Genomic DNA, 26448 nt, shown 5'->3' with positions numbered 1-26448 from the left:
GCCTTATAGCATCCAGTTTAATCAATAATTATAAATGTCTTTTATGGCCCTTGCTGGGGCCTGCTTTTCTTTTATTCTTCCTGTCTCCTACAAGCTAGTATATCAATATATAAAGATTTCATTTTATTATTTATCTATTTTTGGCTGTGCAGTGCAGCCTCTGGGACCTTTGTTCCCTGATCACAGATTGAACCCATGCCCCCTGCAGTGGAAGTGCAGAGTCTTAAACAGCAAACTGCCAGGAAAGTCCCTAAAGATTTTAAACAAGAGGTAAGTGAGAAAGGAATCTGGAGAAGTTTTGTGGGAAAACATGAGTAAAACTTAGTCTGTGGTTTTAGAGAAGGTGAAATAATTTCTTGTCTGATTCCCCCCCAAACCAATATGGATACATTGAATGTAATGCAAATAACTAGATCTATGCACTGATACAGCCTGAGTCACACTCTAGTGAACCACTGGCAGTCAAGACGGACAATCCCTCGATCTGGAGCCTCCATACGATGCATGAGTGTGTGTGTGCATGTGTGTGCTAAGTCGCTTCAGTTGTGTCCAACTTTTGGCAGCCCTATTGACTGCGACCAGCCCTACTGACCAGGCTTCTCTGTCCATGGGATTCTCCAGGCAAGAATGCTGGAATGGGTTGCCATGCCCTTCTCCAGAGGATCTTCCCATGCCCTCCTCCAGGGGGTCAGACCCAGGGATTGAACCAATATCTCTTAGGTCTCTTGCACTGGGAGGCGGGGTTCTTTACCACTAGTGCTGCCTGGGAAGCCTTGAGATCCTCCTGTCCCAGGGATCAAAACTGTGTCTTCTGCATTGCCTGGCAGGGTTTTTTTTTTTTTTTTTTACCAGACCCAGTAACTGCATCTAAAACACCCATCCAGACCCCATGTCTCTGGAGTGGGGACAATGGACATAAACTAATTGGAGTTGTGCTTGGGGGTCGACACCAGCACCCAAATGAGAAGAACAGAAACATTTCCTGGATACTTCACGTAGTAACTTGTGAGCAATTTAACAGCAAACAGTTTACCTATAATAATCTCCATATCATTGCTCTTAATTATTCTACTAATTTAAAACTTTCTGTTTTTGTAGGAAAAAAAAATATCCTGGGGAAGCCACGAATCGCTGCCAGTTGGCAGACTAGAGAAAACATGAAGCCGGGAATGTGTGAGTTACAATTCGTCATAATTCCAGGCTCTATATGCAGACAGACATGGAAAATGTGGGCAATTAAGTAATTGAAGCAAAACCTTATCTATCTTTCTTTTTATCTGAGCTTCTGGCCAAGATAAACTTGAAAGGAAGAGTGTGTGGGCTTGTAAAAGTGAATCAGAGGGTGGGGCTAAGAAAAGGGTAGTGTTAAAATTGCTAAAAATTACTCCTACAGTTCATAGTTAATTAACTCAGCCACAATCTCTTACTAAAGGAACCCACTGCCAATTCTGCTCCAGTGGAAGAAAACAAGGTGTTGTAAATATGTCTCTGTTTAAAAATATTTATTTATGTTTTCTTTCTTCATTGAAGTGCTTAGCTAAATAACAAGTTATCAAGACTTCCACAGAACAGAAATGATAGTTGAAGGCCATCCCCCAAGAATTCTGTGCAAGTCTGAGAGATTTAACCCTGAACTGGTTCAAAGATTGTGCTGGAAAAAGGCTAAGCAGGAGAGCACCTTCATTTCCAAAGATGTGAGAGAGATGGTTTTACCATGAATTGTTAAACCATGAATGATGTTTTCTCCAGTCACATTTTTGGATTTGCAACCTTTGTATCTGTCAACAGGGGCGAAAAGAAATAGGATAGTCTCAGAATGATTGAACCAAAACCCTTCTACCCCTTCAAAAGATTGGACATGGCAACATAAACTTGATCTCACTCATTTGTGTAGGGAACTATTGATCTGACTCTTTATCCCCTACTCCTACCCAGCTTCAAGTCTTGGCCACCATTCCAGGGGCCATTAGCTTTCCCCTCTTTCATAGAATAATCTAAGCCCCTAACCTTACACTACATGCTTATCAGAAACCCTGCCAGACTATTAATTCCCACAGAAATGGCTTTAGGTAAACTTAGAAGTGCTGGGAGTGTGGAGAGGTTATTTTCTGATATGCATGGCTCCACCAGGTAGGCAGTATTAGCACTGTCAGAAAGTCAGGAGGCCTTAAATATCCTCTCATGGAAAAGGGGACGAGAGTCCTTCCTGCTCCCTCCTCCAGCTCACCATCATCCTTCCTTTTTACCTCCTCCTGCTTATCCTCTTTCATCACCCAATCCCTCCCTTTTACCATAAAACCTTAAAGGCAAGAAAATATAGTGACAAAAGCATTTGCATTTAGGTTCCAGAGCCTGGGATTGTGATGATAGCTCTTAGATGACTATGCATTTTAATCAGCACATTTAACCTCTCTGGGCCTTAGCTTCCTAGCAGATAAAATGAGGCAATTTGATTAGAAGGAATGGAAGATTCTTTCCAATTCTGATTTGTTGGGAATATGTGTATCTATGACGAGACATTTTGATGAATGCCACTATCCTTTTCTTATTTCCATATTTCTTTAGTTAAGCCCCTTTACAGATTGAGATTTTACATAAATGTGTTTATTTATAGGTGTGTATACATACTGTATATGTACAGTGCGGGCGGCTGCGACCGGCAAACTTAAGCGCGGCCAAGAGGAATTACCCCACGTCCGAGGTCAGGGGCAGCGGCTGCAACGGCGTAGGAACGGCTGAGAAGAGCTACCCAAGTCTGAGATCAGGGGCAGCAGCCAAGAGGAGCTACCCCGCGTCCGAGGTCAGGGGCGACGGCCGAGAGGAGCTACCCCATGTCCGAGGTCAGGGGTGTCAGCCGGGAGGAGCTACCCCACGCCCCCATGCCCGAGGCCAGGGGCGGTGGCGGTAGAACCAACCCCACGTCCAAGGAGCGGTGGCTGCGTGGGCCCAAGAGGGCCTAGAGGAGCTATCCCACGTTGAAGGTCAGGAAGGGCGGCGTTGAGGAGATACCCCTCGTCCAAGGTAAGGAGCAGGGGCTGCACTTTGCTGGAGCAGCCGTGAAGAGATACCCCACGGCCAAGGTAAGAGAAACCCAAGTAAGACAGTAGGTGTTGCAAGAGGGCATCAGAGGGCAGACACACTGAAACCATACTTACAAAAAACTAGTCAATCTAATCACACTAGGACTACAGCCTTGTCTAACTCAATGAAACTAAGCCATGCCCGTGGGGCAACCCAAGATGGGCAGGTCATGATGGAGAGATCTGACAGAATGTGGTCCACCGGAGAAGGGAATGGCAAACCACTTCAGTATTCTTGCCTTGAGAACCCCATGAACAGTATGAAAAGGCAAAATGGTAGGATACTGAAAGAGGAACTCCCCAGGTCAGTGGGTGCCCAATATGCTACTGGAGATCAGTGGAGAAATAACTCCAGAAAGAATGAAGGGATGGAGCCAAAGCAAAAACAATACCCAGCTGTGGATGTGACTGGTGAGAGAAGCAAGGTCTGATGCTGTAAAGAGTAATATTGCAGAGGAACCTGGAATGTCAGGTCCATGAATCAAGGCAAATTGGAAGTGGTCAAACAAGAGATGGCAAGAGTGAACGTCGACATTCTAGGAATCAGCGAACTCAAATGGACTGGAATGGGTGAATTTAACTCAGATGACCGTTATATCTACTACTGCAGGCAGGAATCCCTCAGAAGAAATGGAGTAGCCATCATGGTCAACAAAAGAGTACGAAATGCAGTACTTGGATGCAATCTCAAAAACGACAGAATGAACTCTGTTCATTTCCAAGGCAAACCATTCAATATCACAGTAATCCAAGTCTATGCCCCAACCAGTAATGCTGAAGAAGCTGAAGTTGAACGGTTCTATGAAGACCTACAAGACCTTTTAGAACTAACACCCAAAAAAGGTGTCCTTTTCATTATAGGGGACTGGAATGCAAAAATAGGAAGTCAAGAAACACCTGGAGTAACAGGCAAATTTGGCCTTGGAGTACGGAATGAAGCAGGGCAAAGACTAATAGAGTTTTGCCAAGAAAATGCACTGGTCATAGCAAACACCCTCTTCCAACAACACAAGAGAAGACTCTACACATGGGCATCACTCTACAGATGGTCAACACCGAAATCAGATTGATTATGTTCTTTGCAGCCAAAGATGGAGAAGCTCTATACAGTCAACAAAAACAGGACTGGGAGCTGACTGTGGCTCAGATCATTAACTCCTTATTACCAAATTCAGACTTAAATTGAAGAAAGTAGGGAAAACCACTAGACCATTCAGGTATGACCTAAATCAGATCCCTTATGATTATGCAGTGGAAGTGAGAAATAGATTTAAGGGCCTAGATCTGATAGATAGAGTGCCTGATGAACTATGGAATGAGGTTCTTGACATTGTACAGGAGACAGGGATCAAGACCATCCCCATGGAAAAAAATGCAAAAAAGCAAAATGGCTGTCTGAGGAGGCCTTACAAATAGCTGTGAGAAGAAGAGAAGCAAAAAGCAAAGGAGAAAAGGAAAAATATAAGCATCTGAATGCAGAGTTCCAAAGAATAGCAAGGAGAGATAAGAAAGCCTTCCTCAGTGATCAATGCAAAGAAGTAGAGGAAAACAACATAATGGGAAAGGCTAGAGATCTCTTCAAGAAAATTAGAGATACCAAGGGAACATTTCATGCAAAGATGGGCTCGATAAAGGACAGAAATGGTATGGACCTAAAAGAAGCAGAAGATATTAAGAAGAGGTGGCAAGAATACACAGAAGAACTATACAAAAAAGATCTTCATGACCCAGATAATCACGATGGTGTGATCACTGACCTAGAGCCAGATATCCTGGAATGTCAAGTCAAGTGGGCCTTAGAAAGCATCACTACTAACAAAGGTAGTGGAGGTGATGGAATTCCAGTTGAGGTATTTCAGATCCTGAAAGATGATGCTGTGAAAGTGCTGCATTCAATATGCCAACAAATTTGGAAAACTCAGTGGTGGCCACAGGACTGGAAAAGGTAAGTCTTCATTCCAATCCCAAAGAAAGGCAATGCCAAAGAATGCTCAAACTACCACACAATTGTACTCATCTCACATGCTAGTAAAGTCATGCTCAAAATTCTCCAAGCCAGGCTTCAGCAATACATGAACCGTGAACTTCCTGATGTTCAAGCTGGTTTTAGAAAAGGCAGAGGAACCAGAGATCAAATTGCCAACATCCGCTGGATCATGGAAAAAGCAAGAGAGTTCCAGAGAAACATCTACTTCTGCTTTATTGACTATGCCAAAGCCTTTGACTGTGTGGATCACAATAAACTGTGGACAATTCTGAAAGAGATGGGAATACCAGACCACCTGACCTGCCTCTTGAGAAATCTGTATGCAGGTCAGAAAACAACAGTTAGAACTGGACATGGAACAACAGACTGGTTCCAAATAGGAAAAGGAGTACTTCAAGGCTGTATATTGTCACCCTGCTTATTTAACTTATATGCAGAGTACATCATGAGAAACGCTGGACTGGAATAGGCGCAAGCTGGAATCAAGATTGCCGGGAGAAATATCAATAACCTCAGATATGCAGATGACACCACCCTTATGGCAGAAAGTGAAGAGGAACTAAAAAGCCTCTTGATAAAAGTGAAAGAGGAGAGTGAAAAAGTTGGCTTAAAGCTCAACATTCAGAAAACGAAGATCATGGCATCTGGTCCCATCACTTCATGGGAAATAGATGGGGAAACAGTGGAAACAGTGTCAGACTTTATTTTTCGGGGCTCCAAAATCACTGCAGATTGTGGGTGACTGCAGCCATGAAATTAAAAGATGCTTACTCCTTGGAAGGAAAGTTATGACCAACCTAGATAGCATATTCAAAAGCAGAGACATTACTTTGCCAACAAAGGTCCGTCTAGTCAGGCTATGGTTTTTCCTGTGGTCATGTATGGATGTGAGAGTTGGACTGTGAAAAAGCCTGAGCGCCAAAGAATTGGTGCTTTTGAACTGTGGTGTTGGAGAAGACTCTTGTGAGTCCCTTGGACTGCAAGGAGATCCAACCAGTCCGTTCTGAAGGAGATCAGCCCTGGGATTTCTTTGGAAGGAGTGATGCTAAAGCTGAAACTCCAGTACTTTGGCCACCTCATGCAAAGAGCTGACTCATTGGAAAAGACTCTGATGCTGGGAGGGTTTGGGGGCAGGAGGAGAAGGGGACGACAGAGAATGAGATGGCTGGATGGCATCACTGACTCGATGGACGTGAGTCTGAGTGAACTCCAGGAGTTGGTGATGGACAGGGAGGCCTGGTGTGCTATGATTCATGGCGTCGCAAAGAGTCAGACACGACTGAGTGACTGAACTGAACTGAACTGATACTGATATATGGGCTTCCCTGATAGCTCAGTTGGTAAAAGAATCTGTCTGCAATGCAGGAGACCTAGGTTTGATTCCTGGTTTGGGAAGATCCCCTGGAGAAGGGAATGGCTACCCACTCCAGTATCCTGGCCTAGAGAGTTTCCTGGACTGTAAAGAAAATCAGTGCTGAATGTTCATTGGAAGGACTGATGCTGAAGCTGAAACTCCAATACTTTGGCCACATGATGCGAAGAATCGACTCATTGGGAAAGACCCTAATGATCGGAAAGACTGAAGGCAAGAGAAGGGGACAAGAGGATGAGATGGTTGAATGGCATCACCAACTCTATGGACATGAGTTTCAGTAAGCTCCAGGAGCCGGTGATGGACAGGAAAGCCTGGTGTGCTGCAGTCCGTGGGGTTACAAAGAGTTGGACCTGACTCAGTGACTGAACTGAACTGAACTGATACTGATACATGGAGTAGGAAATGGCAACCCACTGCAGTATTCTTGTCTGGAAAATTCCATGCACAGAGGAGCCTGGTGGACTACAATCCATGGGGTCAGAAAGAGTCAGTCTGGGCAACTGAGCATGCATACTGATATATCTATATACCTCTTGAAAACTGCAGAAGAGCAAGCATTTTGAAAAGGGAATATTTGACTTCTGACCTAGACATTAGTCTTTACTTATAATTTCCCCTGAAAAGATCACTCTCCATCCCTTGAATGGATAAATTATTTCATGAGAATTTCATCCCCAAATTTTGCATCTTTCAGAAAGCACTTTTCACTACTGGCTTAGCACTTCAGTACTTTTTTTAAAGGCAAGAATTGTTCTTCTTGTATGTTCTGGGCTGCATCTGATATACTAATGATGATATTAACAAGAGAGTTAATGAAGCTGAAGATAACTGGCTATTAATTTTCCACAAGAAATTAACTCTCATCAGAAAGAATTATCATTTTCAGGGATTTGTTACAAGTATCTAAACTCTAGAATAATCATAAATCATAAGTAGAAAGATATAAGTCCTCAGCCCTAAAATAGTAGTTTCTCCTCTTTCCTTCAAGGTGATTATGCTTTGGCCATGGAGCCAAGCATTTTCCATATGAAAAAATTCATAAGTTCTTAAAAAATAAAGCTTAGGGGACTTTCCTGGTGGTCTAGTGGCTAAGACTCCCTGCTCCCAAAGCAGAGGACTTGAATTTGATGCCTGTTCAAGGAACTAGATCCCACATGCCTCAACCAAAGACCCTACATGCCACATATAAGACCCAGTATAGCCAAATAAAAAAAGCTTAAAAATAAAAGATAAAGCTTAATCTATAGGCAGTAAACAAAGCATCATTTAAATGGACATAGCTATAAAGAAAACAGGGAGCTTATCTCCAAGATGGCACTGGATCTGTCAGGAGAAAGTGCTTATATTCATTTTGATACTTTGTAAATTTCAAACATTTTTTGAGGGCATAGAGTTATTACAAAACTAGAGTTGTTGCTCTTTTTATTAAAATGTGTTAGCCTAGAATTATCATCAGCTTCTGCAATAAGTAGGTGATGATGATGCTTCTGTATCATCAACTAGAGATGATTTAAGGGCTGAGAAGCTGTTCGGTTAAGGGTAAGCCTATGACTAGGAGAGGTTTCACCAGTTTTCACTGTTAAGTCATGATAAAATCAAGACTTTGTCTGTGCATGTCTCTTCCTTGATTCAACCATTTAACTAGAACGATCTCCTGACTTTTCTAAAGTTCTCATTCTAGGTTTCTCAGCAGGCCAGATGATATCAGTGCAAGACCAAGTTCTACACAATAGTGGCCATAATGGGAATCTCTAGACCTAGGAATCTGGCTTATTTTAAATTAATCAGTTTGAGAAATTATTTGGCTATAAAATGATAATGGTTTGAACTCATTATTTCTTTGATAGCGATCCAGTCTTAAAAAACTTAAAAGAAAATATCAGAGTGATTAAAAGTGAAATTTAGAAGCTGAATACAATATTTTAAAAATATGAGAAAGCTTGAATTCCTCTGTTCATTAAGATTGGTTTCAGGGAGACTCGGTGAGTGAGAATAAATACAAGAGAGTATTGACTTCTCTACTTCTCTATAAGCATTTCTTCTCTACTTCTCTGTAAGCATTATAAGCTGTGAAAATTTTCAGGTTTAAATAGATTTTAAAAAATGGTGACTAGAACCCAAACTATAACACTCTAAATAAAAAATAAGTATTTGTAAGTTTCCATTTTGTGCAAAGTCCTGAGCTGGGTGCTAGTTGATGCACAAAGAAGATTAAGAAAATTTTGCTCTCAGGGAACTTATCTTAGAGTTGAAAAGATATAAATATATAAAAACAGAACTAGCAGTGTGATGAGTGCCAAGCAAGTGGTGAAATTTACGTTATGGGACTTTGGTGGCAGACATGCTCCTGTGAACCGCCAAGTTCAGAAAAAGCTTCCAGAGGAAAAGATCTGCAGCAAAGTTGGGTTGGTTTCACCTTCTTGTAAAGGAGGATAAAGGCTCTCCAGGAACCAGGATATCACTCATCAAAGTGTAAACAAATAAACAAGGTTAAAAAGTATAAAAACAGGGGGTAAAAGATAAGTGAGAAAAAGTACAAAGTCAAAAAGGTGTATAACTATTCCTCATTTACTGGTAAAGTCAGCAGGTATGTGTTGTATTAAAAAGAAGCACTTGGCTGATTCCATTACCATTTATATTCTGGCATTTTCAACAGGGAGCCACTAACTGACCAGGATCCAGGTGTTCTCTCAGGAGTATCAGCTGTAGAATTTGAGGGAGTTCTCTTAAACTCTCTAGACTCCAGTTTTCTAATATTAAAATAATATTGGAATTATGTTCATTCAGTTCTTATGAGAGTATGGATAAAAGATATACAGATTATTGTCGTTGGTGTTTAGATGCTAAATTGTATCCAACTCTTTGTGACCCATGGACTGTAGCCCACCAGACTCCTCTGTCCACAGGATTTCCCAGGCAAGAATTCTGGAATAGGTTGACATTTCCTTCTCTGGGGGATCTTCCTGCTCCAAGGATTGAACCCATGTGTCTTGCATTGGCAGGCCAATTGTTTACCATTGAGCCACTGGGGAAGCCCCATATAGATTTTACATTGGATAATACATTCTTTTGTCATTTCAATGAAGTGTGATAAAAAAGATAATTGTGTAAGCCAAAAAATCCATGTACAAAAATAAAATAAATGGAAAGGATTATTAACACGATCTTTAACTGCTTTACTTTTCTTATATCTTCCCAATAGACTCTATAGCAAAATCTGTCAACCAATTTGTTCTGGAGTTTGGCAAAAAGCTAGCTGAATCTGCTGAGGGTAAAAATATCTTCTTTTCTCCCTGGGGCATCTCAGCTTCCTTGGCCATGGTGTATTTAGGCACCAAAGGGACCAACCACTGCAGCCCAAATGGCCTAGGTGAGTAAGAAAGATCAACTATCCTCTATGTCTTAAAATGAAATGTTTCTTTTTTTTTTTTTTTTTTTGCTTTCACTTTCATTCCTCTCCTGAAACCCAAATAATCCACATTTTACAATCATGTCTTCCAAAATAAAAGACACACAAATTTTCCAGACCTTAAAAAATAAGTCTGAGAGAGTGAATCAACTGACAGCTGTTTCTAGGAAAACCATTTAAGAATGCCTGTTCTCTGGCAAAATCGGTTGTAGGGACGAGGTTATCAAGTTTGGTTCAATGTTTAAAAAAAATTATTTTGATTATTAAAATATTTCAAGAAAGTCATGGCTCATACTTGGATAGCGTTAGTCATCATCTTTCTAATCTTAGAAGGATTTTCTTAAAAACACAAATAGAGGACTTCTTTGGTGGTCCAGTGGTTAAGAATCTGCCTTTCCATGTAGGGGACACAGTTTCTCAGGGAAGATCCCACAGGCTGCAGGGCAACTACTGTAGCCTGTGAGTCGAGAGTCTAGACTCCAAAATAAGGGAAACCCCACTTAGAGAGTAGCACCCAGTCACCTCAACTACAGAAAGCCTGAATGCCCCTGCAAAGCAGCAAAGCCCCAGTGCAACCAACAATAAATAAATAAAATAATAAATGATTTTAAAAGACACAAATAGAAAAATCAGGTGAATTCTGTTCCTCATGCTTTGTTTGGTTGTTACTTTGTTCAGTCCCTGCTTGTCTGGACAAATCTAATGAATCCATGAAGAGAATTAAAATAGCAGAACAGTATTATTGTATAAGCAGTTATTAATTTGATGTAAGCATTCTCAAATCACAGCGTGTGTATGGGCATAGCCTTATATATCAAAGCAAAAGTGAAAGCCACTCATTAGTGTCTGACTTTTTGCGACCCCCAGGGACTGCAGCCCACCAGGCTCCTCTGTCCATGGAATTCTCCAGACAAGAATACTGGAGTGGGTTGCCATGCCCTCCTCCAGGGGATCTTCCCAACCCAGGGGTCAAGCCCATGTCTCCTGCATTGCAGGCAGATTCTTTACCATCTGAACCACCAAAGAAGACCTTATATAGCAAAACATATAATCTAATGGCCATATATATATGTATCTCTGCATGTGTAAACATAAATGTGTGTGTTTTAAATAAAAATAGAAGCAAATAAATTCAGCTCTATATCATACAGCAACATAAAGACCAAGTGACAGAATTTCCACCCAAGAGGGTGGCCTCCATGACAAATGTAGAAATGGGACAGATAATAATCCTGAATGAGAGAGGCAGGGTACATAGTCTGTCAGTTTGGACTGAGAATATCTCCTTAGTCTTGTAATTTACAAGATACTTCATGGCTTAAAAAGAGTAATAACACAATTTTGGTTCACAGAAATATCCTAGTTCACAACTAGTTAATAATAGGCTAATTATGAAAAGGTTTAACTATGAATGTGATAGATTTAATCTTAGATAATTCCAATTTGGGTCCATTTCATATAAATGTATTGCTGGATGTTGCTTACTCTTGTTTTATTTCAATGCTACTTAAATGTTAACAGCTTCAGTTCGAAATTAATGAATTGTCTCAGTAAAGTTCAGTTCAGTTGCTCAGTCGTGTCCGACTCTTTGCGACCCCATGAATCGCAGCACACCAGGCCTCCCTGTCCATCACCAACTCCTGGAGTTCACTCAGAATCACGTCCATCGAGTCAGTGCTGCCATCCAGCCATCTCATCCTCTGTCGTCCCCTTCTCCTCCTGCCCCCAATCCCTCCCAGAATCAGGGTCTTTTACAATGAGTCAACTCATTTGGCATGAAATGGCCAAAGTATTGGAGTTTCGGCCTCAGTATCAGTCCTTCCAATGAACACCCAGGACTGGTCTCCTTCAGAATGGACTGGTTGGATCTCCTTGCAGTCCAAGGGACTCTCAAGAGTCTTCTCCAGCACCACAGTTCAAAACCATCAATTCTTTGGCACTCAGCATTCTTTATAGTCCAACTCGCACATGCATACATGACCACAGGAAAAACCATAGCCTTGACTAGATGGAACTTTGTTGGCAAATTAATATCTCTACTTTTGAATATGCTATCTAGGTTGGTCATAACTTACCTTCCAAGGAGTAAGCATCTTTTAATTTCATGGCTACAATCACAATCTGCAGTGATTTTGGAGCCCCCAAAAATAAAGTCTGACACTGTTTTCAGTTTCCCCATCTATTTGCCATGAAGTGATGGGACCAGACGCCATGATCTTCGTTTTCTGAATGTTGAGCTTTAAGCCAACTTTTTCACTCTCCACTTTCACTTTCATCAAGAGGCTTTTTAGTTCCTCTTCACTTTCTGCCATAAGGGTGGTGTCATCTGCATATCTGAGGTTATTGATATTTCTTCCGGCAATCTTGATTCCAGCTTGGGCTTCTTCCAGCCCAGCGTTTCTCATTATGTACTCTGCATATAAGTTAAATAAGCAGGGTGACAATATACAGCCTTGATGTACTCCTTTTCCTATTTGGAACCAGTCTGTTTTTTCCTGTCCAGTTATAACTGTTGCTTCCTGACCTGAATATAGGTTTCTCAGGAGGCAGGTCAGGTGGTCTGGTATTCCCATCTCTTTCAGAATTTTCCAGTTTATTGTGATTTCACACAGACAATGGTTTTGCCATAGTCCATAAGGCAGAAGTACATGTTTTTCTGGAACTCTCTTGCTTTTTTGATGATCCAGTGGATGTTGGCAATTTGATCTCTGGTTCCTCTGCCTTTTCTAAAGCCAGCTTGAACATCTGTAAGTTCATGGCTCATGTATTGCTGAAGCCTGGCTTGGAGAATTTTGAGCATTACTTTGCTAGCGTGTGAGATAAGTGCAATTGAGCGGTAGTTTGAGCATTCTTTGGCATTGCCTTTCTTTGGGATTGGAATGAAAACTGACCTTTTCCAGTCCTATGGCCACTGCTGAGTTTTTCAAATTTGCTGGCATATTGAGTGCAGCACTTCCACAGCATCATCTTTCAGGATTTGAAATAGCTCAATTGGAATTCTATCACCTCCACTAACTTTGTTCATAGTGATGCTTTCTAAGGCCCACTTGACTTCACATTCCAGGATGTCTGGCTCTAGGTCAGTGATCACACCATTGTGGTTATCTGGGTCATGAAGATCTTTTTCATATAGTTCCGCTGTATATTCTTGCCACTTCTTAATATCTTCGCCTTCTTTTAGGTCCATAGCATTTCTGTCCTTTATCGAGCCCATCTTTGCATGAAATGTTCCCTTGGTATCTCTAATTTTCTTGAAGAGATCTCTAGTCTTTCCCATTGTGTTGTTTCCCTCTACTTCTTTGCATTGATCGCTGAGGAAGGCTTTCTTATCTCTCCTTGCTATTCTTTGGAAGTCTGCATTCAGATGCTTATATCTTCCCTTTTCTCCTTTGCTTTTCGCTTCTCTTCTTTTCACAGCTATTTGTAAGGCCTCCCCAGACAGCCATTTTGCTTTTTTGCATTTCTTTTCCACGGGGATGGTCTTGATCCCTGTCTCCTGTACAATGTCACAAACCTCATTCCATAGTTCATCAGGTACTCTATCAGATCTAGTCCCTTAAATCTATTTGTCACTTCCACTGTATAATCATAAGGGGTTTGATTTAGGTCATACCTGAATGGTCTAGTGGTTTTCCCTACTTTCTGCAGTTTAAGTCTGAATTTGGCAATAAGGAGTTCATGATCTGAGCCACAGTCAGCTCCTGGTCTTGTTTTTGCTGACTGTATAGAGCTTCTCCATCTTTGGCTGCAAGGAATATAATCAATCTGATTTCAGTATTGACCATCTGAATGTTACCATGTGTAACATCTTCTCTTGTGTTGTTGGAAGAGGGTGTTTGCTATGACCAGTGCGTTCTCTTGGCAAAACTCTATTAGCCTTTGTCCTTCTTCATTCTGTATTCCAAGGCCAAATTTGCCTGTTACTCCAGGTGTTTCTTAACTTCCTACTTTTGCATTTCAGTCCCCTATAATGAAAAAGATATCTTTTGGGGGTGTTAGTTCTAGAAGGTCTTGTAGGTCTTCATAGACCTATTCAACTTCAGCTTCTTCAGCATTACTGGTCGGGGCATAGACTTGGATTACTGTGATATTGAATGGTTTGCCTTGGAACCAAAGAGAGATCATTCTGTCATTTTTGAGATTGCATCCAAGTACTGCATCTCAGACTCTTTTGTTGACTATGATGGGTACTCCATTTCTTCTAAAGGATTCTTGCCCGCAGTAGTAGATATGATGGTCATCTGAGTTAAATTCATCCATTCCAGTCCATTTTAGCTCACTGATTCCTAAAATGTCAACGTTCACTCTTGTACTCAGGTCAAACCCCTGTTTGACCACTTCCAATTTGCCCTGATTCATGGACCTAACATTCCAGGTTCCTATGCAGTATTGCTCTTTACAACATCGGACCTTGCTTCCATCACCAGTCACATCCACAACTGGGTGTTGTTTTTGCTTTGGCTCCACTTCTTCATTCTTCCTGGAGTTACTTCTCCACTGATCTCCAGTAGCATATTGGGCACCTACCAACCTGGGGAATTCATCTTTCAATGTGATATTGTTTTGCCTTTTTATACTGTTCAAGGGGTTCTCAAGGCAAGAATACTGAAGTGATTTGCCATTCCCTTCTCCAGTGGACTACATTTTGTCAGAATTATCCATCATGACCCGTCTGTTTTGGGTGGCCCTACAGAGAATGGCTAATAGTTTCATTGAGTTAGACAAGGCTTGGATGTGTGGTATCTCCTCTTGGCTGCTCGCTGCTCCAGCACTGCACTGCTGCTGCTCGCACATCAATTCCACTAATATCCCAAGCTTGGGAACATGATACACTTTATGCTCTGGTGACAATTTTGCCTTAGCTTGCCTGGGGATTTCCTGACTTTAGTATCTGAAAGTCTCAGTCCCGGACAAACCAAGATAGTCAATTGCTTGGACTTGTAACAAAAGATGAATCCTAACTTCCTAAACTGACATAGAAGCTCAGCGTTACCTCAGAGATCTTTCCTGTCTCTCTACTTCAACTCTTGTCATTCTCTGACTCAAAATTAATGCTCAGGAATTCTAAGTGGCACAGAATCCTGGAAGATTCCTGTGCTACCTCACGACCCCACACACCTGCTCCTGTGTCCCCACAGTCTGAAACTGTCCCATCTTCTGCCACTCCTAGCCCCTTCATGGCCACTGGATAACAACTCAGGGCCTCCCTCAGGGATAAGAGCCTTCCTACTTGCTCTCAAAGCCCCTTTGGGAACCTTTACCTTGACACCGTGTTGCTCCTAAAATTAACAATTGTTCAGTTGTTCATTGAAGTCTCTACCTCTCCCACTAGATTCAAAGACTCAAGTGCAATATTACTACCTTTTTCAAAAGTTTCTGCTTTGAATCACTAACACATAACAGCCTCGCTTATGGTAGTTGCTCCGAACATTAATGTTTATTGAAGTGAATTGAGGAAGCTGGCAGCTCTAAATTCTCAGTTCTTTTTTTCATTGAACTAGTGACTCATAAGCCATGCTGAGGCAGGAGTGACTGTTTTCCCTAACTTATGCCTGATTTGGATTTATCCAAATGTGAGCCTGGTTTGAGAATTATAGATTAGCCTGTATTTACAGAAAGAAACTATTTGCATTGTTCCAGTTCATATGTGAAACAAACGTGATTGTACAGGCAAAAGCACATTGAAATACACAACACAGACTCAGCATAGTAGCTGTGCTAAGTCACTTCAGTCATGTCCGACTCTTTGCAACCCTATTGACTACAGCTCACCAGGCTCCTTGGTTCGTGGGCTCCTCCAGGCAAGAATACTGGAGTGGGTTGCCATGCCCTGAATCTTCCTGATACAGAGATCGAATCCATGTCTCTTATTTCTACCTGCATTGACAAGCAGGTTCTTTCCACTAGAAATGGAAGCAATTATAGTGCCAGAGCTGAACTAAATCTCAGCTCTCAAATTCCTGCCCTCTGCCTTCATGGTTCTCTGGAAGACAGGAGGGGGCCTTACAGACAGGAAGGCAGGGAACGACCCATGTGCTATCTTTCACCCCAGCAAAGCCTTTCAGAGCTGAATAGAGAGAAACTGTCATGCTCATAAGATTGGTTTGTGTAAGTGTCTTGCCATCTTCCCCATATAGGCTGATGCACTCAATGAGCATGACAGAATCCATTTCACCAGATCACAGAGCTGTCCAGATCTCCCTATGATGATAGAAATGTGCCATAAATCCGAGGGCTGCCATAGCAGATGACCACAAACTGTGTGATTTAAACCAATGGAAATATAGCCTCTGATAGTTCTGGTGCTTTCCTAGTGGCTCAGTGGTAAAGAATCTGCCTACCAATGCAGGGGATGCAGGAGATGCAGGTTTCATCCCTGGGTTGGAATGATCCCTTGAAGAAGGAATGACAACTCACTCCGGTATTCTTGCCTGGGAAATTGCATGGGCACAGGAGCCTGGCGGGCTACAGTCCATGGGGTTGCAAAGAGTCAGACACGACTTAGTGTGAAACAATGCAACAACACAATTCTGGAGGCTGCACTTCTGAAATTAAGGTGTTAACATGGCTCTGTTGCTGTTCAGTCGCTAAGTTGTGTCTGACTCTTCACAACCCCATGAACTGTGGCACGCCAGGCTTCTACTCCTTTGGAAAGTTTTAGGAAAGAAGCCATTCCATGCCTCTCTTCTAGTCGCTCATGGTTGCTGGCAAACCTTGGCTTATAGAAGCATCTCTCTGATCTCTACCTCTGTTGATACATGGCTTTCTTCTTTTGCTCTCCTTTGTCTCTGTGTTTTAACAGTCCATGTGTCTGTTCTGAATTTCCCTTCTTTTATAAGGACGCAGTCATTGAATTATAGCCCCAACCTAATCCAGTATGACTTCATTTTAACTTGATTCTACCTGCAAAGACCCTATTTTGAAATAAGACCACATTTACAGGGACTGGGGGTTAAGAATGAATGTATCTTTTGGGGAGGACAAAATTCAGCCCACAAGAGTAATATTCTTTCCCAAATGCATAACCTAAGTATTATCTTGAGGCAGCATCAGACAAATCTGAACCAAGAATTACGCATTCTACAATTTTGTTTTTCAAAAGTATCAAGGTCATGAAAGACAAAGAATGAATGAGGAACTGCCTCAGATTAAAGAAGATTAAGAGGAAATGAAAGCTAAATGCAACCGGAGTCCTTGGATTGATTTCTGGTCTAGAAAAAAAGGACACTATTGCCTTTCATTGGAGAAGGCAATGGCACCCCACTCCAGTACTCTTGCCTGGAAAATCCCATGGATGGAGGAGCCTGTAGGCTGCAGTCTATGAGGTCGCTAAGAGTCGGACACGACTGAGTGACTTCTCTTTTATTTTTCACTTTCATGCATTGGAAAAGGAAATGGCAACCCACTCCAGTGTTCTTCCTGGAGAATCCCAGGAACAGGGGAGCCTGGTAGGAGGCCGTCTATGGGGTCCCACAGAGTCAGACACGACTGAAGTGACCTAGCAGCATTGAAACAACAGATGAAATTTAAACAGGGGATGCCCCTGGCAGTCTAGTGGGGCTGGGATCTTGCCTTCCAAAACATGAGGTATGGGTTTGATCCCTGGTTGGGGAGCTAAGATCTCACATGACTTGTGGCCAAAAAAACAAAACATAAGACAGAAGCGGTATTGTAACAAATTCAGTAAGAACTTTAAAAATGGTCTACAAAAAAAAAAAAAAAAAATTTAGAAGAAGAAATCTAAATATTCTATCAATACTGACTTCCTAGTTTGGATTCTTGTGAGTATGTTCCATTTAATAGTATTTCATAATCATCAGTTTTATAAGTGTGGCATTTCACCACGATGTAACTGTATCATTTGGAATCTGTCCCTTTGCTCCTGTAGGAAAAATCCTGAATCTCCTACCTGATGATGCTGTGGATCCTACAACCAGAATGGTTCTGGTGAATGCCCTTTACTTTAAAGGAGTCTGGGAACATCAATTCTTATTCCAAAATGCCACAGAAAAGTCTTTCAAAATAAACAAGGTAGGAGCCTGTTAGTAACCAATATGCATTTTATAAGATATTGTAAATGAAATTCTATTTTAAATTCGTTCTATCTGAATATATGTTCCTGTAAACTGTGGCTCTTTACTCGGGCAGGGACGACTGGCCTAAAAGCCCCAGTTTCATCCCATGTCCCCAGTAATCTGGACATTACCCTTTCATTATTTAATTCTCTGAAGATAAACCACGCACATATTTTATCACTCACCCCTTGCTGCGACTATGGTAGTAGTGTAGGTGAGGCATTTACTGCATTCATTTCCCAGGTTAGAAATGCAGTGTGGCTAAGTGACTAGATTCATTTCAATTTTATTTATTTTGGTTGCATTACAGTTTCCCGAGTCAATAGAGGAAGCAACCTTTAAATGTCCACTGTTTGTGTGTGTGCATGTGTTAATCGCTGTTTGTGACCCTACAAAGACTTTGTGACTGTAGCCCACCAGGCTCCCCTTTCTATGGGATTTTCCAAGCAAGAATACTGGAGTGGGTAGCCATTTCCTCCTCCAGGGGATCTTCCCGACCCAAGGATCGAACCTGGGTCTCCTGCAGTGGCAGGCGGATGCTCTACCGCTGAGCCAGTGGCGAAGCCCCAAGTGACTAGAGCTGTGCTTCAGTGAGAAGGCTGCCAGAACCAAGATTCCACGCTCTTCACTTACTAGTTCTGTTCTTGTTCTACTAAACTAGCACTGCTGCTGCTGCTAAGTCGCTTCAGTCGTGTCCGACTCTGTGTGACCCCATAGACGGCAGCCCACCAGGCTCCCCCGTCCCTGGGATCCTCCAGGCAAGAACACTGGAGTGGGTTGCCATTTCCTCCTCCAATGCATGAAAGTGAAAAGTGAAAGTGAAGTCACTCAGTCATGTCCGACTCCTAGCGACCCCATGGACTGCAGCCTACCAGGCTCCTCCGTCCATGGGATTTTCCAGACAGAAGTACTGCACTATCTTATACCAAACTCTTACTTTTCCAGAAGAAAAATAAATAGAAAACATTGTAAAAGCTCATCTCTTTCTTTAAGGTTTCCCTCTGGGCTGGCACACAGAACACTTGTTTTTCTAGTAGGAATTTACTTCAGTAACAAGGGAGGTTAACGGAAGGTCACAGACACACCCAAGGGCTGGGTCTTGGGACTTGAGTGGAAACAAGTATTCAAACATTGTCAGGGTTCATTCTCTATCAATACCTTGGCCACCTGATGCGAAGAGCTGACTCATTTGAAAAGACTCTGATGCTGGGAAAGATTGAGGGCAGGAGGAGAAGGGGACAACAGAGGATGAGATGGTTGGATGGCATCACCGACTCAGTGGACATGGGTTTGAGTAAACTCTGGGAGTTGGTGATGGACAGGGAGGCCTGGCGTGCTGTGGTCCATGGGGATGCAAAGAGTTGGACCCAACTGAGCGGCTGAACTGAACTGAAGTGATTCTCTATCTTTTCAACTCTGTTTCTCCCATCCTTTTTCTCTCAATCTGAAGTCTAACCTCCATTCTAGAGATCAGTTTGATAGGTCACATTCCAAATTCCTAGGTAAGGAACTGACTGGCCAAAGTTTGTGCAAACATTTTAGCCCTGGGTGGATGATCTCACTTAAACAGTGCTGCTGAGGACATATTATTCTAACCATATGGTTGTGTGCAATAGGCAGTTTTCAGATAATCAGTGGTGTAAGGATAGAGAAGGGACTGAATTTATAATCCAACAGGCTAACTAGAAATAAGCTGGATAGTTACTTGGCTTAATAAAATCACTAGGAATTTTCAGCTGCAGGTGATAGGAAAGCATTCCAAACTAGCTCCAGTGACATGAGAATTATTTTAGTGTTAGCTCAAGAGCTTCCTTGATGGCACAGTGGTAAAGAACCCACCTGCCAATGTGGGAGGTGTGGGTTCGATACCCTGGTCGAGAAGATCCCCTGGAGAAGAAAATGGCAACCCACTTCAGTATTCTTGCCTGGAAAATCCCATGGACAGAAGACATTGGCGGGCTACAGTTCATGGTTTCGCAAAAGAGTTGGACATGAATAAGAGACTAAACAACATCAAAGCAACCAAGAGGAACCAGGAGTGGGACCTCTAGAGTCTCAAACATAATCTGTTCTCTCTGCCTCTACCCTTGACCCATTATTATTGCTCTCATTCTCTAATATTAAAGATGGAATTTATCCATATAACAAGGGAATATGACTGCCCTGTATTCTAGCTTCACAACTCTGCTATTAATACAGAGAGTCTTGGCTGCTAGCTCTAACAGAATGCTCCCAAAGAAGACTCTGGTTGGTCCCACTCATACGCTTATCCTTGAGACAATCATTTCATCACAAGCATCCTGAACGAACAGCCCTGGTCACATGGCCACTACCTTAGCAGAAAGGTAGGACTTTGTGATTGACATTTAGCTCCACATAGAGTGGATAAATAACAAGTCTACAATGTCTGAACTGTAGGGTTTTACTTTCGTTTACCATTGGCTTTACTAACATTTCATAATGTCATGTATCCACCATTACAGTATCAAACAAAATAATTTCATTGTCCTAAAAATGCCCTGTACTCAACACATTCATCCCTCCCTCTAAGTCTCTGGCAACTGCTGATCTTTGTACTGTCTCTATAGTTTTGCCTTTTTCAGAATGCCATCTAATTGGAATCTCAAAGTATGCAGTCTTCTTGGACCACCTTCTTCCACTTAGCAATACGTACTTAAACTTCCTCCATGCCTTTTTGTGGCTTGATAGGTCATTTCACTTTATTGCTGAATAATCTCCCATTGTATGGATGTAAGAGTTTGTTTATCCATTCATCTTTCTGAAGGGCATTTTGGTTCTTTCCAGCTTTCGGTAGTTACACTAAAGCTGCTATAAGCATTTGTGTGCAAAATTTTGTGTGAACATGTTAACTCATTTTGGTGACCACCCAAGCGCACAGTTGCTGGATCACGTGGTAAGGTCGTGTTTAGCCTTGTAAGAAATCACTGCACTGCCATCTGGTGCGACTTCCACTTTACATTCTCACTGGCAGAGAATGTCAGTTCCACCTTCACTAGAGGTTTGTGTCATCCGGGTTTTGAATTTTTAGCCATTCTATTAGCTGTGGAGTGGTATCTTCTCTTTTAATTTGCAATTCCCTCAGCACATAGGATTGAACATCTTTTCTTACGCTGTAGGTCTTCCTTTGGTGAGGTATCAGTTCAGATCTTTTGCCTATTTTTTAAGTAGGGTTCATTGCTTTACCACTGTTGAGTTTTAAGAATTCTTCACAAATTTCGGATAACGGTACTTTATCAAACATGTGTTTTGCAATTCTTAGCTCCTAGTTTATTGCTTGTGTTTTCATTCTCTTAAGTGAATTTCAGTTTTATGATATTAAAAGACTGTCTCAAATGTTTGAATCTGAAATGCAACTTAGTTTCTGAATCATTGGCATTTGCATAGTTTGCATAAAATTACATACTCTTAAGTGTTTGGTAGAATCCAGCTTGCTGTGATTCACAGAGGATGGCATAATACTGCCAGAGAAAGAAACTCCCACGTCATTTATTGATGATGTTATCCAGTAGAACACATATTTCCAGAAAGCAAGGTTTGGATAATTTTATTCAGCTTTTGGCAGAGGATCACCATCTTTGACTCAATGTTGCTAAAGAATTAAGAATTTGGTGAGAGACCTCCCCAGTGATTTTGCTGCATACATTCTACAGATTACAAGCAAACCAGTGCAAATGATGTCCATGAAAGAAAAACTTTGAGTATTTTACATAGAAAACCCACAAGCCATAGGCCTTCAACTCTACTATGAGAGCCGTGACCTCAGTCTGCTCATACTACTGCCAGAAAACACTGGTGGACTGGATCAGGTAAAGGGATCAGTCTGTTCATATCTCTCTCTTGTCCTCTCCCCTTTGGTAACATTTGTTTTTTCTCTGTGAGTCAGTGTCTATTTTGCAAACACAAAGTCGCTTTAGTCATGTTTGACTCTGTGTCATGGACCCATCAAGCTCCTCTGCCCATGGGATTCTCCAAGCAAGAATACTGGGATGGGTAGCCATTTCCTTCTCCAGAGGACCTTCCCGACCCAGGGATCAAACCTGTGTCTTTTATGTCTCCTGCATTCGCAGGCAGGTTCTTTACCACTAGCACCACCTGGGAACATTTATTTACATGGAAAAATAACTTTTTAAAAAAGACATCAGTTTAACATGAAGATGGTTCTAGTGTTTATCCCTCCTGGGAAAAACATAAAGACACAATCTCCCAGTTCTTTAATTGCTGTACAGGAAGGCAAACAACATACCTTCAGCCCTAGATACTGTATTTTCACATTATCATTTAAGCTTTACAAAATTTTGTAAGGTTGATGTTACTATTCCTCAGGAAGGTTAAGTAGTCTACAGAAACCTTTAGCATCAAGTAGTTACACAAACAACAGTTAGAGATATTTATCATGAGTAACAAAGCTGTGTAGATTGATCATAACAATCTTTCAGGTAGTATAGGTCTTTTTCCTCCTTCTGGTAGAACCTAGTTCATTAACTTTATGTTTAAGTGAGCTTTAGACATACATTTAAAAACATTAAACAGAGTCTAAAATATTGTTTAAAGAACACTTTTTTTTTTTTATCAAGTAAACATTCTTCAGAAGATATAGTCTCTATCAGTGCATCTTCAAGTTATTATTCAAGTTATTCATCAATTAAATATCTCTTAAGCCTGATTTTGCTCAGACCACGTTTCTGAGCAATTCACATGCAATAAGTGGTCTGTGTGTCTTTGCCCTGTGATAATTCTCATGTGTGCCAGATTGTTTATATTTCTGCTTCCACTGCCCTACTAGTGTTTAGAAAGATTTCTAGATAGTGTCATAAAATTTGTGAAACTGGAGAGGATGGTAAAAATAAGACCAAGTGTGAATATTAAACTATTAGAGTTACATCATTATAAGATAAGCCTTTTTTTAGAAAATGCAAGTTCCTGACCTGAAAACATTGTCACTTAATGCACATCATTTACATATGTGTCTTTGATAGCAATATTTGGATCAAGAAAACTTTGAAGTAGCAAAAGCATGTGCTTTAAACAAACATGTTATTTGAAAAATCAAACATTGCTTTGTAGCCTCTCTATGTACACATATGTGTATATACATATATATTTATTGTTTCAAAATTTTAAATATCAAGAGAAAAAGCAGCTTCAAAATCACTATTTAAAAAGTTATTACTCTTAAGATAGAAGGATTTTCCTTTCTTTTTTTCTGTGATTTATAGCTACTAGTTTCATACTGGTGTGATTTTAGACATTTTATTTTATTTCAGATTTTGTTTTTGAAGGATTGTGTACTGTGTTAATAAAACTAATTTAATAAATTAGCTATTAAGTTAGTTTATTAATTAATAAACTAGTTTTAAACTAGTTAAAAACTAATAAAAATAATTTTTTTTTGTTCCCTGGCATACAACATGTCCTAGAGTATATGCTTTTGTATCAATGACATCTAAATGTATATTTATATTAATATATTTGTGTATGTAGTTGCTGTCTTGCAAATTATCACAGAAGCATTTTCATTTCAAGGTCTAATCTACTAAGCCTATATCCTGAGAACTATTAATCTGCAAAATAATATGTCAACAGTGTGAAGGATCTCATTATAAACAAAAAACTTCCAAATGTGTGTGTTTTATTACCTTTGGTAATAGGAATGATTATAATTCATCTATGTAATATCTAGAGGTCTCACTCAACCTCTATTTCTTAACTGGAAATTACTGACTTTTTCTTCATCGGCTCCAAATTGCAGCTGGAAACAGTGATCACCTACGAGAAGCTGAGTGAGTAGACTAGCACAAACATGATGGAGTTGGGCAACCTGCAGTTAAATCTTCCAAGTTCAAGCTGGAAGAGACTTATGATATCAAGTCAACTTTGAGAAGTATGGGGATGAGCAATGCCTTTAACCAGAGCAAAGCTGATTTCTCAGGAATGTCCTTAGAGAAAAACCTATTTCTGTCCAATGTTTTCCATAAGTCTTTTGTGGAAGTAAATGAACAAGGTGCAGAGGCTGCAGCTGGTACTGGGAGTGAAGTGAGTGTAAGAATTAAACTCCCCTCCATCAAATTCAATGCAGACCACCCATTCCTCTTCTTCATCAGGCACAACAAAACCAACAGCATTCTATTTTATGGGAGATTCTGCTCCCCCTAAACCCTGCATCTCTCTCATCAAACAAGAGCATCTTAGTGTGAAAAATACACATATGATCAAAAACACAATTCTAATAAAACCGGTTTGTAGCCTGACTCTTTCTTATGCATAAATATTAGCAAAATTATCTTGAAATAATATATTCTAGTGATCCTATGAGGCCTATATAGCTAGAGAGAATGGAAAATTTAATTTTTTTAACATTTTATTTTAATGTGACTTTTATTTACATTTCAGAAATTCGGTTATTCAATCAAATGCCTTCCAATGCTTGACCTACCTGGTCACTGTATTTCCATTGTCATTTATATTTCACATGCATCATTTTGTGAAGAAAAATCTCTATAAAGGTGATATAATGATATCACTGATATTAATATGTGAATTTAAAAGCATTCCAAAATAAAAATTTTATTAGAATTATTATGGGTAAAAGTTGTCACATTAACACCTTTGCTTTAAAAATCTTATAAACTAGAAGAGTAAATTTCTAATTTATATAAATGCGTATTGTCAGGTATAAGAAGATATTCTTAGTAAAATTTTATCTCCACAAAATTGCCTTTGTTTTTCCAACTCCTACTAAAAATGCTCCTACACAATGGCTTATTGGTCGTCTCATCAGCTCTTATTCTAATTTTAGAGACTAAGTGTATCATTCTAGGTTGCTTTTTTTCATTTTAATGTACTGAGTGAAAGATATAATCTACCATGGATCTGACATGAACAGTGTATAAAATAGTACAAGAAAACGTGTTTTCTGTATAAAATCTTGGTTTGGTATCATAGAATTAAAAAAAAAAGAGATCCTATACTTTGGGCTTCCCTACTGGCTCAGATGATAAAGAATCTGCCTGCAATAGAGGAGACCCGGGTTCTTTGCTTTAGCTCCAAAGAAGGGAAACTGTAGTATATATGACGTTTTATCATATCATCATGTAACGTTTTGCCTCTACCCATAACACCTCACATTAAGTAACAACAAAAGAAATCCCTGTGTCTGTGTTCTGTCGCATTAAAAGTCCTCACGTATCATGTGGACTCAAAAGAAAAGTAGGTTAACAAGTGAACAGGGAGCCTAGAAACCAAGCCAAGATAAAGGAAGACCAGAATGACTCTGTCAGAAGCTGACAGTCTAAGAACATTCAACACAATATTTTCCAAACAAACAAGAGGAAAAAGGATGATAGTAGAAACTGCAGGTTAGGAAGATGCATTCAGGCAGTCATTCATTTAAAAAATGGTTACTAGACATCTGTGCTGTATTAGTTGATATTTGGGGCATAAGACTCTGCTTCTGAACACAGACGGACCCTGGTCCCCTGTCTCCTGGAGTCATGAAGCTTACAAACTCAAGGGGGAAATAGACTCAAAGTAGATGCTAGTACAAAAAATGATTGCAAAATAAACTGCAGTCATCCTGGACACACATGTATGTGTGTGCACTCATCAGGCTTTTTCAATAATGAGGCTTAAAGTATTCCCTGGTATTTGTTTTTCTCCTTTAGCGCAAATGTATATAGCCTGTCTTTTTAGAAGTATCACAGACTTTAGAACAATAGATAATAATTATGGTCTGTTAATCTCCCTTTTTCCCCCAGGGAAAACAAAACTATTAATGGAAAAAGCAGTACAGTAATTAAAGAGTATATGGGCTTCCCTGGTGGCTCTGGTGGTAAAGAATCTGCCAGCCAATGCAGGAGATGCAAATTCATTCCTGGAGAAGAAAATGGCAATCCACTCCAGTATTCTTGCCTGGAAAATCCCTTGGACAGAGGGACCTGGGGGGATAAAGTCCATGGGGTCACAAAGAGTCGGACAGGACTGAGAGACTAAACAACATGTTCAATAATATAGACATTTGTGTAGTGGTTAAAAATGTAACTAGACAGACTGGAATCTGGATTTTTAAAGTTCTCTTCCATAGGCTTACTAAACAAGGCGTATTAAACAAGCTGGGCATGTGTGCTAAGTCACTTCAGTTGTGTCTGTCTCTTTGTGACCCCATGGACTGCAGTCCACCAGGCTCCTCCATGGGATTTCCCAGGCAAGAATACTGGGGTGAATTGTCATTTCTTTCTCCAGGGGATCTTCCCAACCAAGGGATCGAACCCCACAACTCATGTCTCCTGCATTGGCAGGTAAGTTCTTTATACCACTTAGCTCCACCTGCGGAGCCCTCTAAATAAGCTAAGGAAAAGTGAAAGTGAAGTGCTCAGTCCTGTCCCTGACTCTTTGCGACCCCATGGACTGTAGCCTACAGACTCCACCTGCCATGGGATTTTCCAGCCAAGAATACTGGTATGGGTTGCCATTTCCTTCTCCAGATCTTCCCAACCCAGGGATTG

At 40.8% G+C, this 26448-nt stretch overlaps 1 pseudogene; it reads left to right on the top strand.

Annotated features, from left to right (window-relative positions):
• Positions 1-957: 957 nt before the first annotated feature.
• Positions 958-24561, top strand: LOC112444149 (serpin B10-like; annotated as a pseudogene).
• The last annotated feature ends 1887 nt before the right edge of the window (positions 24562-26448 follow it).

Source organism: Bos taurus, chromosome 24, assembly GCF_002263795.3.
Source record: "Bos taurus isolate L1 Dominette 01449 registration number 42190680 breed Hereford chromosome 24, ARS-UCD2.0, whole genome shotgun sequence".
NCBI lineage: Eukaryota > Metazoa > Chordata > Mammalia > Artiodactyla > Bovidae > Bos > Bos taurus.
Note: the sequence above shows the minus strand (reverse complement) of the source record. Positions and strands in the feature narration are given on the sequence as shown.